We start from the raw sequence: 16,992 nt of genomic DNA, 5'->3' as shown, positions 1-16,992 counted from the left end.
TTCGAGGGAAGACGATCTCTTGTTTAGCACTGTGGCTAGTAAGAAAAATTAATTGCGGCGGAGGGAAAGGATTTATACATTAAAAAAAACACCGAGCTCAAGGTCTATCGTTATGAGTTCCTATATAACTGTACTTTATAACATTTGTGATATATTTTAATTGTATGTAGTAAATATACTTATATTTTCGTAATGCAAATATATTTTTGTGAACGTCTAAGGATTTACAATTGAAAATGAGTACAATGTATTTGTAATTTGTCATATATTAATATTACTGAATATTATAATATTATAATGTAGACAATATGTATTTAAAATTTTTAAATTTCCTTTTTTAAAAATCAGTTGAGATTAAAGACTGGCAGTCTTCAAGCAGCGGCTGGACGGATCCTTCTCCTGGATGCTTGAGGCTGATCCTGTATTGAGCAGGGGGTGGGACTAGATGGCCTCTGTGGGTCCTTGCAACCGGATGGTTCTAGGATTCCATGATTCAATCCCAGCCTTCAGGTAGGGCTGGGAGAGCTCCCAGGCACAAAAACTTTCTCCAGGTTGCGAGATCAGATCTCTGGAGAAACAGCTACTTTGAAAGTAGTGGCCGGAGGTAACAAACCGATAAAGCTTCCCTGCAGGGGTTTGGGGGGTGGCCATGAGGGCCTGCGGCAGAACTACCTGCTACCCTCCACAAACACCTAGGACAGGCTTAGTCAAACTGTGGCCCTCCAGATGTCCACGGACTACAATTCCCATGAGCCCATGCCAGCAAGTGCATTGGACATCTGGAGTGCCACAGTTTGACTACCCCTGCTCTGTTGAATACCGTATTAAGCTCCAACTCCAAGCTCTCCAGAAATGTCCCTACCTGGAGCTGGCAACCTTCCTTCCCAATTGATCCCTAATGACTACAAAGTGCTCTCTGTTTGTCTAGATCAGGGGTGGTCAAACTGCGGCCCTCCAGATGTCCATGGACTACAATTCCCAGAAGCCCCTGCCAGCAAATGCTGGCAGGGGCTCCTGGGAATTGTAGTCCATGGACATCTGGAGGGCCGCAGTTTGACTACCCCTGGTCTAGATGCCAATTTCTCCACCTTTCTTGGGTCCAGGACCTTTTCAAAGGCCCCGGCCTTGCTGCTGTGGGTGGAAACCAGGGTGACCCCGTGGGCTTTCCAAGACAAGAGATGAAGAGAGGTGATGGGGCCATTGCCTGACCCTGTGCAGTATTCCTGGAATTCCTTTGGGGTCTCCCATCTAAGGACTAACCAGAGTTAGCTTTGCTGGGCTTCTGAGATTGGGCAGTCCAGTTCGCATCCCCTGCCTGGTAGCCCCAGAGGCTGATAGGTGGGGTGGGGTTGCCAGCGCCAGGTGGGGAAAGTCCTGGAGGTCAGGGGGTGGAGCCTTAGTGGGGTATAAAGCCATACAGCCCGCCTTCCAAAGCTGTTGTTGTCTCAAGGGAAACTGACCTCTTTAGTCTGAAGATAAACTGTAATTCCAGGGCATCCCCAGGTTCCACCTGGAGGCTGGCATCCCTGGCAGATAGTAATATTTGATCTGCATTTTCTTGGGGGGGAAAAAAGAAGAAGAGAAGAGCTTTTTGATACTCTGTTTATTACTACCTGAAAGAGTCCCAGAGCAGTTTACCAATATCTTTCCCTTCCTCTCTCCACAGTAGACACCCTGTGAGGTACGTAGGGCTGAGAGAGCCAGCTTGGTGTAGTGGTTAGGAGCATGGACTTCTGATGTAGCAAGCCGGGTTTGATTCCCTGCTCCTTCCCCACATGCAGCCAGCTGGGTGACCTTGGGCTTGACACAGCATTGATGAAGCTGTTCTGACTGAGCAGTGATATCAGGGCTCTCTCGGCCTGTTGTGGGGAGAGGAAAGGGAAGGCGACTGGAAGCCACTTTGAGACTCCTTCGCGTAGATAAAAGCGGCATATAAGAACCATTCCTTCTTCTAAGAGAACTGCTCTGTGAAAACAATGCTAAGGGAACTGTGACAAGCCTGAGGTCACCCATCTGGCTGCCCTGAGCCAAAAGGGAGGGTAGTATATAAATATAATAAATAAATTAGAAGTGACTGCTCTTTAACTACTACACTATGATGGATCTCGTAGAAAAACTGGGTTTTTGTACCCCACTTTTCAATACCTGAAGGAGTCTCAAAGCGGCTTGCAAACACCTTTCCCTTCCTCTCCCCACAACAGACACCCTGTGAGGGAGGGGAGGCTGATAGAACTCTGAGATAACTACTCTGCAAGAATAAGCTCTAAGCAGGACTGTGACTATTCCAAGGTCACCCAGCTGGCTACAGGTGAAGGAGGTATGGGGAATCCCTCCTGGCTCTGCAGACTACAAGCCGCTGCTCTTGACCACGCAAGCTGTCCAGTGTTTTGGGCTGGTCTTAAATGCAGAAGCACAGGACAGGCTGGGCTTCTCCCCAATCATTCGGCAACCCAACCCGCCATTGCCCCAAAAGAACTGTGCCTGCCAGGTATAACCACCCTGAGCCGTATGGGAGGGCGATATAGAAATCTAATAATAAATAAATATAAACAATAAGTAATTGCAGGGATGCATAAACAGAGCCAGATACCGCTTGAGAAGCCCTTCCTAAGAGGCACAGTGGTGGGGGGAAACACAAATTCAAATGTTATAAGAAAAGAGCATGCGCATGGTTGAGTTGCCAGCTCCAGTTTGAGGACTACCTGGAGTGGTATTTTTGGGGTGGAGCCTGGGGAAAGCAGGTTATATTGCCATGGAGACCAAAGCACACATTTTCCCAGGAAAACTGATCTCTGGAGATCTGTTGTAATTCTGGGAGATCACCTGGCCTCACCTTGGGGTTGGCATCATGAAACGGTTGTGACTCAAGTAAGTTTCCCTGTGGTTGCAAACAAAGGCTATCCTATAGAGTTCTTCCCCCAAAGTGGCCAAGACCTCTCGAGTTCTCTTGCCCTCCCCTGAAGGTCTACTTAGGACCTAGATGCCATTAAGGTTGGCTGGGGTGACTTCCCTGGATCCACCCTGGATATTTGCCCTTAACGTGACCACATTAATTCCTAGGGCTCTGTTCTGGTATGTTGATATGCAGAGACCAACAGACACCCTCCAGAATGGAGAAGCGGGCATTGTCTACGTTAGTGGTCCCCAACCTTTTTGAGGCTGGGGACCGGCAGGGCAACTGCCCGCCCGCACATTCGCCATGCGCGGCCGAAATTGCGCATGTGCGGCACTTTTGCGCGTGCGCTCGTGCGTGAAAGTGCCGCGAATGCGCAACCTCGGCCACGCATGGTGCGCATGCGCATGCGCAGCTCACCCGCGCATGCACAATGCGCGGGTGTGGCCCTGATTCCCTCTCCCCCCCTCCCGCAATAAGAAGCTTCCCGGGCCGCAAGCTTGCAGCCTGGGAAGTTTTTTACTGTGGGGGGGCGGGGAGAGGGAACTGCGGCCCAGCGCCATGGCCTTCGCGGCCCGGCACCGGGCTGCGGCCCGCCGGTTGGGGACCACTGGTATACGTGCAGGAGTGACAATCTGGTTCTACCCTATGCAGAGATGTGATGGAATTGCTGAGGGCCTTGAAGGCAGGACAGAAACACAAAGAGGCCCAACAGGTAGCCTCCTCTGAAGGTTGAGGAACTCTGCCACGTCTCTGCGTGGGCAGGATCGCCATCCCCAGTGCAGAAATGGGTTGGAATTGCAAGGTTGCAAGAGCCATCCAGGAAGTCATGCAGAGAAGCAACAGGCCTCCTCCTTAGAGATACAGACTGCAATCCTGGGAACAATTCCACTCAGCAGGGGCTAATTTTTGAATAAGCATCAGAGCCCACCTCCTGCTGTGAGCGAAGCAGCAGGGCGGTTAAAATTCTCCCGTTTTATTTGGCTGCCTCCCTCCAACTTTCTTAGGAAGGCCCCAAGTGGCAAACAAAAAATCAATCTGTCTGGCTTTTCTGGGGCTGATTCATAGAGCAGTGGTGGAGAGAAAAGAAAGAAAGAATGAAAGGGGGGAGGGAAAGAGGGTGTAGGATCACTTTTGGAGAGAAACAGGCAGGGGGAGGGGGAGAGGCGAAGACAAGTTTGTTAAAGGGGCAGCAACTACCGGGGTTGCTTCAAAAGCCACAATGAATCTTGTACAAAAGTTTAGTTTTCATTTTACTCGAGAGCAAAGAAAGGAGGGGAAAAGCAAACTCCCAGAAGATGTGCTGAAGTTTTGCAAAAAGTGTAGAAATTCTCATCTACTCAGCTGGTTCCCAGACTTTAGATGACTGAAGCAAACCTAAACCCTGCCCAGTTAAAACTAGAGGTCTGCTTCACTTCTACACCCTCAGCTCTTGAACTTATGCTTGCAGAGGGTGAGTGCAAAAAGAATGATGCCCCCCCCCACCGCATCAGGGTTCTCAGCAGCCTGCTTTCCTCTTTAGAAAGAGGCAAACAAAAAAAAGCAGCAACTCTTACAGATGCCCTGCAGGCAGCCTCCTCTGAGGACAGCTAATTTTGTTGCGTCTCTGCACTGGATAGTCTAATTACTTTCAGTACAGTACCCCGCTCAAAAAAAAATTACACACACCCCTCCCCAAGGACGCTGATGCAAATGAGGCAAGCCTTACATATTAAATCAGTCAGAGACCAACAGGCAGCCTCCTCTAACCCATCAGCATCTCTTCATGGTGTAGACTGAAGGATCCAGCCACATCTGATGCATAGCCATGGCAAGACTCCTTGACGCCTCTCCAGCCAGAGAGCAAGGTCAGAACAGTAAAGCATACAGAGACATAGCAGGGCACCTCTTCTGTGGCTCTCTCATAACTGAAGTATTTTGATCGCACATGAGGCATCACTAAAGTCCTTTCTGGCTCTCTTGTTCCAGCAACGCATACTAATCTGATCGCTCCTTTGTTCATATTCTAACAGTGACAAGGAACTGAAAATTGGGCTTCAAAAAATAAACAAAACCTAACTGAACGGAAGAGGGTGTTTTCTTTCATGCGTAACATTCGCAAAATGTGTGCCTCTTTCATCTCTGGAGGGCCGGGAATTCAGATTTTGGGATGTGATGATGCAGGGCCAGAGAATGGTTTCAAATGTTTTTCTCCACGCTCGTGATGAAGTTCCTGAAACTTTGGGACGCAATTAGAAACTTGGTCATTTCGCAAGTATCCTCTGGAGCAGAACACCCTCCTCTGGTATGCCCTCTTTCCTGTCCCCGTCCCAAACACAAGCTCTATCCAGCAGGAGACCATGGAGTCAATTGAATACCTTTTGGTTGGATCGCTGACTTTGAGGAAGAGTCAGGAGATCTCCTGGGATTACAACTGATCCCCAGACTATAGAGATCAATCTCCCTGGAGAAATTGGCAGTTTCAGTGGACGGAATCTCTGGTATGCTGTAGATCAGGGGTAGTCAAACTGCGGCCCTCCAGATGTCCATGGACTACAATTCCCAGGAGCCCCTGCCAGCACTGGCAGGGGCTCCTGGGAATTGTAGTCCATGGACATCTGGAGGGCCGCAGTTTGACTACCGCTCCTGTAGATTTTAGGTCAGCCCCCCCTTTCAAGATAGCTGTCTGCAGCCTCTCCCCAAATCTCTTGGAATTTCGGTCCAATGAAATTGTGACTCTGCTACATGGCATCCAGCTGTGCCAATTCTAGGTTGGGCAATATCAAGAGATTTGGGGGGGGGCGGGGGTTGAAGTTGGAGGAGGGGGAATTTGGGGAGGGGGAACCTCCCCAGGGTATAATGCCATAACGTCCACTCTCCAAAACAGTCATTTTCTCCAGGGACGGATCTTGGCCATTTGGAGAACAGGTGTGATATTGCATCCACTCTTATGTATGATAGATAGATGTCCATGAGCCTAGTGTTCTTACTTTAGAGCTATTTTAAAACTTCAAAAACATTCAGCTAACTCTCTAATACAGCCCTTTTCAACCTTTTGACCGTGGAGGAGCCCCTGAAATAATTTCTTAGTCTTCGAGGAGCCCTGGAAGTGATGTCAGCTGACCACGCCCCCACCATGCTCCGGAAATGACATCACTACTCATACACATAGCCCTCCTTGTGCTCCCTCCCCCGCCTTTCCTACCATGGCAGGAAAGAAGAGTAGGGGCTGAGAAGACAGCCTGCCCCCCTACCATGCCACAGAACCCTGGTTGTGAACCTCTACTCTAGGGGTAGTCAAACTGCGGCCCTCCAGATGTCCATGGAGTACAATTCCCAGGAACCCCTGCCAGCGAATGCTGGCAGGGGCTCCTGGGAATTGTAGTCCATGGACATCTGGAGGGCCGCAGTTTGACTACCCCTGCCTACTCTAATACATTCAGTTTGATTTCCCGGGATTCTGGTTTTGGAGGGGGGCATCATCTAGGCATGGAATTGGGGTTGCTCTGGATGGTGAATTTGCTGCAATCTGCAGGGGGTTGGGCTAGATGACCCTGGAGGTCCCTTCCAACTCTAGGATTCTCTGAATAACTCATTCATTAGCATTGATTTCCTTTGTGCACAGAGGTTGCTTTGGAGTACTTTGTCCACGTGGAGGCTGGCCACCTTAGCTACGAGACTCTTTCCATTCTAGCTGCAGCACCATGACAAAACTTTTTTCTGTTTCTTGGAGTCCGGCTAGGCTGGGAAGAGGAAGAAGGGTTGCGGATTAGAAAATTATTTTGAATTGCAAGACAGGAAATACTCCACAATCCCTGCTGTGGGTGAGGGTTTCCAAGGCGAGGGGGGAGGAAATGTTCCCCTGTCCCTTTAACAGAGGGGGGAGGAAATGTTCCCCTGTCCCTTTAACAGAAGCTGAATGGAATGTTATTTACCTTTATGCCAGGAAAAGCTTTAATTTCTACACACGAAATCTTTATTAAAGGCACAGGACATTCCCCCCCCCCAGGCCTGTTGACAAACCTAAATATGGATCTTTATCTAAATATCTCATGTATTATTATCATCATCATTGTTACTATTATTAATAATAATAATAATAATTTATTGCACCCTTTCAGTGCTCAGGGCAGGTAACAACCTCAAGACATATACCAGTATTAAAATACGAAAACACTAAAACTATTTTCAGTTTTCTATACTCCAGGCCCCCCAACTGAAATCCCAAACAAGGGAGGTTTAGCAGGAGCTGATCCTTCACTTCCTTTCTCCTTCCCTCCCAGCAGTGAGGCCAGCTTGCTATGATGGATGTTATTTTTGGCCTTGACCATGGGCCCCGTGGAATAGCTCTGCTTTACAGGACCTGCGGAAGTGGCTTGGGTCCCGCAGGGCCCTGATCTTTTCTGGGAGCTCATGCCACCAGGCTGGGGGCCAGGGCTATTTGAGGCCAACGTCACCTCTTTTGAGCCAGGGGCCCTCAGCAGATGTTGTCTCGAGCATCTCAGGGCTCTTGGGGGGGGCTATAATTGAACAGGTGGCCACACAGGTATCATTTTTATTTATTTGTATTGATGATGACCTGGTCCCACAGGTAGACTGGTCCCATACCATTTAGGGCTTTAAGGGTTAAAACCAGCACCTTGGACCACATTCGGTCTCCAATCTGGAGCCAATAGAGTGGAGGGAGCACGAGAATTACGTGTGCTCTATATCAGGGGTAGTCAAACGCTGGCAGGGGCTCATGGGAATTGTAGTCCATGTACATCTGGAGGGCCACAGGTTGACTACCCCTGCTCTATACTGAGTCGACGTCAGGACTCGTGCGGTCACATTCTGGACCAGTTGGAGTTTCTGGAACGGTCTCAAGGGCAGCCCTGCATAAAGCAAGTTGCAGAAGTGTAGTCTAGAGGTAATTGTCACATGGCTCTTACTAGCTAGGTCCGGCTCTGAGAGGCATGGTGCAAATTGCCTCACCTGGTGCAGGTGGGAAAATGCCAGGTGGCCTCTGTTTGTTAATGAGGGATTGAAACTCAGGGCCAGACTTTTGATAATAGGTACCGGAGTTAATGTGAGCCTCTTGTGGCGCAGAGTGGTAAGGCAGCCGTCTGAAAACTTTGCCCATGAGGCTGGGAGTTCAATCCCAGCAGCCGGCTCAAGGTCGACTCAGCCTTCCATCCTTCCGAGGTCGGTAAAATGAGTACCCAGCTTGCTTGCTGGGGGGTAAACGGTAATGACTGGGGAAGGCACTGGCAACCCACCCCGTATTGAGTCTGCCATGAAAACGCTAGAGGGCGTCACCCCAAGGGTCAGACATGACTCGGTGCTTGCACAGGGGATACCTTTACCTTTACCTTACCGGAGTTAATGGTATCCCATCAAATGTATCTTCTGCCCTTCTAAATGCTGGCCCCAGCAGAGGACCTCCATCCTGGCTGGATTCAACTTCAGCCAACTACTACTACTACTCAGATTTAATCTTATAGCCTGCCCTTCCCTGGTAGGCTCAGGATCGATAATGACAATCAAAACATTCAAATACAGTTTCAATAAACAAACAAACAAACATTAAAGCATTAATTAAATAAATCTAATTACATTTATATTGCAATGTATGGCTGTGAAAGTTGGACCATAAGGAAGGCCGAGTGTCAAAGAATTGAGTCTTTTGAACTCTGGTGCTGGAGAAGACTCTTGCGAGTCCCTTGGACTGCAAGGCGAACAAACCGGTCAGTCCTAGAGGAGATCAGCCCTGACTGCTCCTTAGAAGGCCAGATCCTGAAGATGAAACTCAAATACTTTGGCCACCTCATGGGAAGGAAAGACTCCCTGGAGAAGAGCCTAATGCTGGGAGCGATCGAGGGCAAAAGAAGAAGGGGACGACAGAGAATGAGGTGGCTGGATGGAGTCACTGAAGCAGATGGTGCAAATTTAAATGGACTCCGGGGAATGGTAGAGGACAGGAAGGCCTGGAGGATCATTGTCCATGGCAGGGGTAGTCAAACTGCGGCCCTCCAGATGTCCATGGACTACAATTCCCAGGAGCCCCCTGCCAGCATTCGCTGGCAGAGGGCTCCTGGGAATTTTAGTCCATGGACATCTGGAGGGCCGCAGTTTGACTACCCCTGGTCCATGGGGTCGCAATGGGTCGGACATGACCGCACCTAACAACAAAAACAACAACAACGACAATAACAAGGTTGGTAAAAAATTAATTCAGTAAGTTAAAAGCTGTCTTTCATATTTCTCTTCCCTTCCTTCAAGGATCTCGTAGAGGGGTGCAACATTCCAGCACAACGTTTGCGTAAGTTGCCCAAATTTATTTATTTATTGGCAAGCATTTATTGAAATACTTCTGCTTTTAAAACAAACCATAGAGATTAAGAATCCACAATTGAGCTAACTGGGAAGTGGTCATGACAGGTACAAACTGGTTTTAGGAAACTTTGTTTTGGGGCAGGCAGAAATTCAGAAGCACAACCTGAAGACCCAGAAACTAATCTACCTCTGTAAAAATAGTGCTCAGTGAAAGCCCATCCCATCGGTAGGGTTTCCAGGCACAGGCATTGGGGAAGGGTGCTTGTCATCAGGGTGTGAAGTCACTTCTGGGGGAAATCAGGAAGTGACATCACACCTCTCTAGGAACCATTAAGAGTATCCAGTGATTCACAGAGTAGACTGATATCACTTTCAGAGTTCCCCCAGGAAGAGATGTGCTTTTTTAAAAACATCATTTTTTCTCTTCTGGCCCCAGGAATAAATGTGGGAAACAAGCCAGGGGTGGGGAATTCTCTGCTCCCAATGGGAACATGGCAGACTTGCCAACAGGACTGGCATAGGCATAAAAGGATGCGGTCCAAATTCCCAGAACAATCCCTTTCCCCAATAAAAAGTGATAAAGAATCTTCCTCCAAACCGGCTAGAAATGTATACATGAATTGTAACACAATTCTCATGAAAGCTGAATCTGCAAATTGGTAGCCAAATTGTTTTCTGATGACATTTCCAAACACAGCGAGATGCATTCAGCAGAAATTCCGCTGGGAAGAAGATGGATTCAGCAGAAAAAAGAACACTTTTTAAGTCTAGTTTATTGAACAAGACAAAAATTGTCTGCCCGCCCGCCCGCCCGCCCGCCCTTTCTTTCTTTCTTTCTTTCTTTCTTTCTTTCTTTCTTTCTTTCTTTCTTTCTTTCTTTCTTTCTTTCTTTCTTTCTTTCTTTCTTTCTTTCTTTCTTTCTTTCTTTCTTTCTATCTATCTATCTATCTATCTATCTATCTATCTATCTATCTATCTATCTATCTATCATTCTAGAGCAGGGAGACCTAAGTTCAAATCCTAATTTGCCATGAAGCTAAGTAGATGGTCCAAGTCACAGCCAAACAAGGCCACTGAGAAGATAAAATAAAGGGGGGGATTATGTACACCGTTTTGGGCTCATTGGAAAATAATCCATTAATAAGCAGTAGGAATCCCTTACAAGAATATCTGGAAAGCGGGCAGGGGGGGGAGTCCCAGAGCACTGAAAAAAAACTGGACCTCCCATTTAAAGTTTATCGTGTTCCTGGAAAGAGCGAGGAGCTGTCCTTGAATTCTCCAGTTAGGCATCTGACTTGCTGTGATGTCACTGCATTGTTTTGCCTACCTTCCAGCAGTGAAATCTGCATCCTGAACCAACAGGGTGCGCTATAAACATTCTGTGACATCACAGTTAATTGACCAATGGGCTTGGCAGCGCGGGACTTACGAACTGGACTGAGGAAAGGAGGACGAGTGAAAGAACCATCTTCCGGAGTCAAGAAACGTCGTGGAAGAAGAGCTAGCCACTGGTCAGGGGCAGCAACTTGGCTTATCCAGAGTCTGCGTGCCAATTCTGGACCGCTCGATGGAAGAAGTTTTAGTCATAGAATGAATCAGGCATCCCAAAACTCCTGTGGCGAGCATACCTCAGTGCTGACTTCTCCCTTCTTTGGACAGATGGCCTGGCTCTCTATTTCGCTGTCTCCTTTCTGTTCCTCTCATCAGCCAGCAACACTTTCTCCTCTGCTGGCATCACAGGGGCCGGGCCACACTCTGGGGAGGAGGTCAGACGTTTGCAAGAGACCCAACTGCCCCAACATGGCCGCCCTTCTCAGGAAGTTTGAAATAAGGAAGTTATTCTTGTAGGGAATAGGCTCCTTTGTTGTTTCCAGGTAGCAAATCTCCTATTGATTTGTTTTCAAAGTCAATCCTAGGGAAACACTCTAGAGCAGAGGTAGTCAACCTGTGGTCCTCCAGATGTCCATGGACTACAATTCCCATGAGCCCCTGCCAGCGAATGCAAGAATTGTAGTCCTACAAGAATTGTAGTCCATGGACATCTGGAGGACCACAGGTTGACTACCCCTGCTCTAGAGCAACTGTTCCCAAATGACCTACTGCAAATTAAATAAATAAATAGAGTTTTCCAGGAGGTTGTCCCCTGTATGTCATTGCTCCGGGCATACCTCCTTCCAGTCAGTCTCCGCTAAGCAGAGCAGGTAAATTTCACCACGTACCCCACCATTACTGGTAGCCACTAGGTAGCCATGTGTGTGAATGAGATCTTGGGGTACTTGTGGACTGTAAGCTAAATATGAGCAGACAGTGGGATGCAGCTGCAGAAAAGGTGAACGCAATCTTGGGCGGCACATCAAAATCGCAAGATGTCCTAGTCCCACTATATACCGTGTTGGTCAGACCCCACCTGGTGTCCTGGGTGCAATTCTCATTTCAAAAAGAATGTGGGCAAATTTGAGAGGGTGCAGAGGAAAGTGATAAAGATGACCCGGGGCGTGGGAACCAAGCCTGAGGGATTTGGGAATGTTCAGCCTGGAGAAGAAGAAGAGTCCCACCTTCCAGTACCTGGAGGAGTCTCAAAGTGGCTTACGATTGCCTTCCCTTCCTCTTGCCACAACAAATATCATGTGAGGTAGGTGGGGCTGAGAGAGCCCTGACAGAACTGTTCTGTCAACGGCCTGTGTAGAACAGTACTAGCTACATATCAGTAAAATATGTTTCACAGTCTGAATAGTTCAGCAGTGGAATGGGCTGCCTGAGGAGGTGGGGAGCTCCCCCTCAATGGCAGTCTTCAAGCAGCGGCTGGACAGATTCTTCTCCTGGATGCTTGAGGCTGATCCTGCACTGAGCAGGGGGTGGGACTAGATGGCCTGCATGGCCCCTTCCCCGTCTAGAATCATATGACCTAATGCAGAGGGGCAGAAGAATTTTCAGGCTGCCTGTTGCAGCTCTGCATGAGTTACTGAAAAGAGGCCAGCCAAGACCAGTGGCTAGGTGATACACAGAAGATTATTAATTGGTTCACACAGAGTGGTCTTTTGTTTCTTTCTCATTTTATAGGCTGCCATTGTGATCAGTTTGTTTCCCTAGTTTTCTTTACTAATGGTGAAGATTTTGTCGCATCTTTAGCATCTCTACTTATTATTGTGTGGCATGTGCCCCTTTGTGAATGCAGGAAGGAAAAATAATAATGAAAAGGAGGTTGATTTTTTGTAGGAAAAAATTGGCAGGAAGAAAGAGAACCTGGGTGAAAATAGATCAATAGGTCCACTCCTCACAAGGGAAATGTCATATACCTGGCCCGATAAGATCGAGGAAATTTGATGTGAGGATGCTGAAAATGGCACGAAAGCACAGAATCACAGGTTGGATTTGTACAAGGGAGAAATGAAATCAAGACAGGACTTTTGATATTAAGGCAGCACGGCAGAGAAATCTCAAATCAGCCCTGTGCATGTTTTAAATCTCATTTTAGGGATTTGCATTCAGTATTAACAAATCATGACACAATCTTTGTCAATGCAGTTTGGTGGTGGTGGGGAGTTGTAGACTAAATGAGGAAATCAGTGGAATCTGTTTGTCTCATGCATATGATCCATCTACCTCTCTCAGTTGATAAATGATTAGTTCAAAACACATTTGTACCACGGGAGCGGTAGTAATAAAGCGGTAAGGGCAATGTGGAAGGAGAAAGGGGCGGGGCAGGTCCAGGATAAAAACTCGAAGGGGCCCTCCGAGTGTCACCCCTCCGAGTGTCAGTCCGGGAGGTGAGGGGGCCGGGGGAAGAGCCTTTGCCGGCGGGACAGGAGCAGGGCCGCCACGTCAAAGTTGCGGCGGCCCTGGTCCTTTCCCACCGCCGAAGCCAGGACACAGGTTTCGGGGGGAGGGGGGGAGGAAAGGCTTGGTCACGGGGAAAGGAGCACCTGCGATGCAGCGGGTCTGCTCCTTTCCCTGGGACGAAGCTGGGGCCTCGGGGGGGGGGGAGAGGGGGGGGTGAAAGGCTTTGTCCCGGGGAAAGGAGCAGGCCTGCCATGTTTCCAACGTGGCGGGCCTGCTCCTTTCCTCTGGATGAAACCGGGGGGGAGAGGGGAATGGGACAGGGGGAGGGGGTGGCCAGCCTGGGGGGGAGGGGCCAGGGGGGAGCCTGCCCGCTAGCGCCCGCTGTATTTGGGCTACAGCGGGCCTTAAACCTAGTCATAGATATTTGTTTATTGCATTTGGAAGCTGATTTGTTGATCTAATCTACCAATAAGCAAGTTAGTGTCTGTCTATCCATCTATCTGTCTTTCTGTCCTATCCACCTCTCTCTCTCTCTCTCTCTCTCTCTCTCTCTCTCTCTCCCTCCCTCCCTATCCATCTATCCATCTATCCATCTATCCATCTATCCATCTATCCATCTATCCATCTATCCATCTATCCATCTATCCATCTATCTATCTATCTATCTATCTATCTATCTATCTATCTATCTATCTATCTATCTATCTATCTCATCTGTGGCCCTCCCCTACAAAACACCCCCACTGAGACACATACAGTCTGGAGATCTATGGACGGTGAAATGTCTAGATGCTGTATTGTTAATACTACCAATTTGTTCCTTTTATTCTGTCATATTTAATATGGATGTATTGTGTATTCTTAATTCACTGTTAATTTCAACCCATTTTGTACACCACCCTGAGCAATGTTGGGAGGGCGATCTATAAATGTAATAAATAATAATAATATCCATCCATCTATCAATCATTTCCCAAAGCATTTGACAGTTTCGTTATTTGGCGTAACCTTCCTCTGTGCAAAATCTTAACATTCTAAACGAAAACCTCCAGTCACTCCATCACGAATTGAGCAGCGTCAAACTCCTGACGCACTCAGGACAACTATCCTCTTAGTTCCCGGGGGGGGGGGTGTTCTCCCTCCCCCCCCCCTCCCCAATTCTGCCATGCAGATATATTTTCTATCATAGTTCAGCTGATAGAATCATAATGGTGGGATGTGGGGATTGCCTGTCAGGCCCTGTCGCTGATAATGAACGACCCCCAAAGGATGGTTTCTAAACATCCACGGAGCAAAATTAATGATCCTTTGCAAAGCAAGCTGAGTGGCTCTGGGATGGCTGCCATCCTCCCCAGAGGCGCTCCCTTCGCAGCCCTTGAGCGGAGGGGCAAGCAGCAACCGTTTTTACCGTCAGCCTTTGCCGGTGGATCCATTTCTAAATGGCACCGGAGCACCAGCGGAGATTACAAAGAGTGGGGGACGTGCAGCAGTGCCAAGACTGAAGGATGCCCAAGAGATCCCTGCGTTCGAACCTTGCTTTTGTGGTGAACCTTGTTAGGCAGCTGCCGGTGATGGTATTAGGCCTATTCTGCAGGGTGGTTGTTACAAGGTAGCAGACGTGGTATACTTGAAAGTACTCTGCACATTGCAATTTCAGTGCTGGACTCGGCCCCTCGGAAAGCTGCTTCCTGCTTCGATTTTTTAAGGATAGTTTGAGTGGATGGCCATGTTGGCCTGAGGTTTTCTGAGACAGGAGCGCTGACTTTTAATGTAACCTGGATTTTAATGTTAATCTTTGAATTCTTGTTTTACTATCTTAACATGTTGTAAGTCGCTCTGAGCCCTCAGGGAAGGGTGACGTAGAAATCTGAAAAAGAATTAAATGAAGAAATTCATGACTCTCAAATGTGTATACCCGGAAAATCTTGTTGGCCTTCAAGGTGCTGCTGGACTCGAACCAGAATACATAGAATCATAGAATCCTAGAGTTGGAAGGGACCTCATGGGTCATCTAGTCTAACCTCTTGCAGAATGCAGGAAATTCACAACTACCAGTCACCCCAATTCCATGCCCAGATGATGCCCCCCCAAACCCCCCCAGAACCCCCAGAATCCGGAACTTCTTCCGGATGTTGAGATAGAATTTGTTTTAAACTAATTTCATCCCATTGGTTCTGGTCCGTCCCTCCGGGGTAAGAGAGAACAATTCTGCTCCATCCTCTACAACATGGCAGCCTTTTAAATGCTTGAAGATGGTTATCAGATCCCCTCTCAGTCGTCTCCTCTCCAGGTTAAACTGACCAAGCTCCCCCAACCCATCCAGAAGACGTTCCTGACAGTTAGAGTGGTTTCTCAGTGGAACAGGCTTCCTCGGGAGGTGGTGGGTTCTCCATCTTTGGAGACTTTTAAACAGAGGCTGGAGAGCCCTCTTGATGGAGAGGCTGATTCTGTGAAGGCTCAAGGGGGTGGCAGGTGACAGTGGATGAGTGATAGGGTTGTGAGTGTCATGCATAGTGCAGGGGGTTGCACTAGATGACCCAGGAGGTCCCTTCCAACTCTATGATTCTATGATTCTATGAATCCAGAAAATATATTATTGAATTATTTACAGGCAATACAAAAAGAAGAACTCTCTATAATATTTCATATGTTAACATTAGCAAGGCTTAATTTTGCTGGATATTGGAAAGAAAAGAAGTCTCTAGACCTAATTACTTGGATTAATAATATCAGTGAGACTTACTTATTAATCAACATATATCCAAAATAATAAAAATATGGAAAAGATAGAAGTACTATGGAACCAGGGAATCTCCAGAATGAGAAATCTATTTGAAGAGATAAATCTTAATGAAGTTTCGGAATAAGTTACTATAGAGGGAAAGAAGTTGTTAAAGACTGTCTAGTAAGAGAGAATTGTTGTAGAAAAGCTGATCAGTAATGTTGGAAACATTTTGTTAAAAATCTGATAAATGTGCACTTCGTTGGAGGGCGGATTTTGTATATGATTTCTACAAATTTTATATTTTTTTCAATGCTTTTCTGAGATTTTGAGTATTAACTGTCTGCTTTTCAACTATGTAATGTATGAATTTTAAATAAATTCACCAAGTAACATGGTTTTAGCAGAAGCTGCTGCCAGTGCTGGTTTTCTTCTTGTCCACACTTTTCTTTCCCAATATATACTTTTTAATATTACTCCTCACATCTACCTTCTCCTTTGGCTTCTGGTATGGTTCTCTCTTTGCAATGTATGGCTGCGAAAGTTGGACCATAAGGAAGGCCGAGCGTCAAAGAATTGAGGCTTTTGAACTGTGGTGCTGGAGAAGACTCTTGCGAGTCCCTTGGACTGCAAGGCGAACAAACCGGTCAGTCCTAGAGGAGATCAGCCCTGACTGCTCTTTAGAAGGCCAGATCCTGAAGATGAAACTCAAATACTTTGGCCACCTCATGAGAAGGAAGGACTCCCTGGAGAAGAGCCTAATGCTGGGAGCGATCTAGGGCAAAAGAAGAAGGGGACCACAGAGAATGAGGTGGCTGGATGGAGTCATTGAAGCAGTAGGTGCAAACTTAAATGGACTCCGGGGAATGGTAGAGGACAGGAAGGCCTGGAGGATCATTGTCCATGGGGTCGCGATGGGTCGGACACGACTTCGCACCTAACAACAATAACAATGGTTCTCTCTGCCTCCCACAGGGGCCATATTGTATTGTGCCCACCACCTCGTATCATTCTGAAGATGCCCTCAAGTTCAGAAAGGTGGAGATCCCCTGCTCTAAATCTAGAGCCATCGACCACCTTAAAATGTATCGGGTGGGTTAATCAGATGCTGTTTAATTGATAAATCTATTCTATTTGAATCTGCCTGCATATCCTCCAGGATGGTACTTTTTACAGGTGCTGAAGGGCGGCTCAGATAACAGGTGACTTAATAAGTGAAGTCCCCCTTATTGTTAGAAATAATACTTTAAAAAAATCGACTCTGCTCCATATATCAGTAAGCCACATGGAAACGAGGTTTAAA

The sequence above is a fragment of the Paroedura picta genome, chromosome 4, assembly GCF_049243985.1.
Source record: "Paroedura picta isolate Pp20150507F chromosome 4, Ppicta_v3.0, whole genome shotgun sequence".
Lineage (NCBI taxonomy): Eukaryota > Metazoa > Chordata > Lepidosauria > Squamata > Gekkonidae > Paroedura > Paroedura picta.
This window is presented reverse-complemented; position numbering follows the sequence as displayed.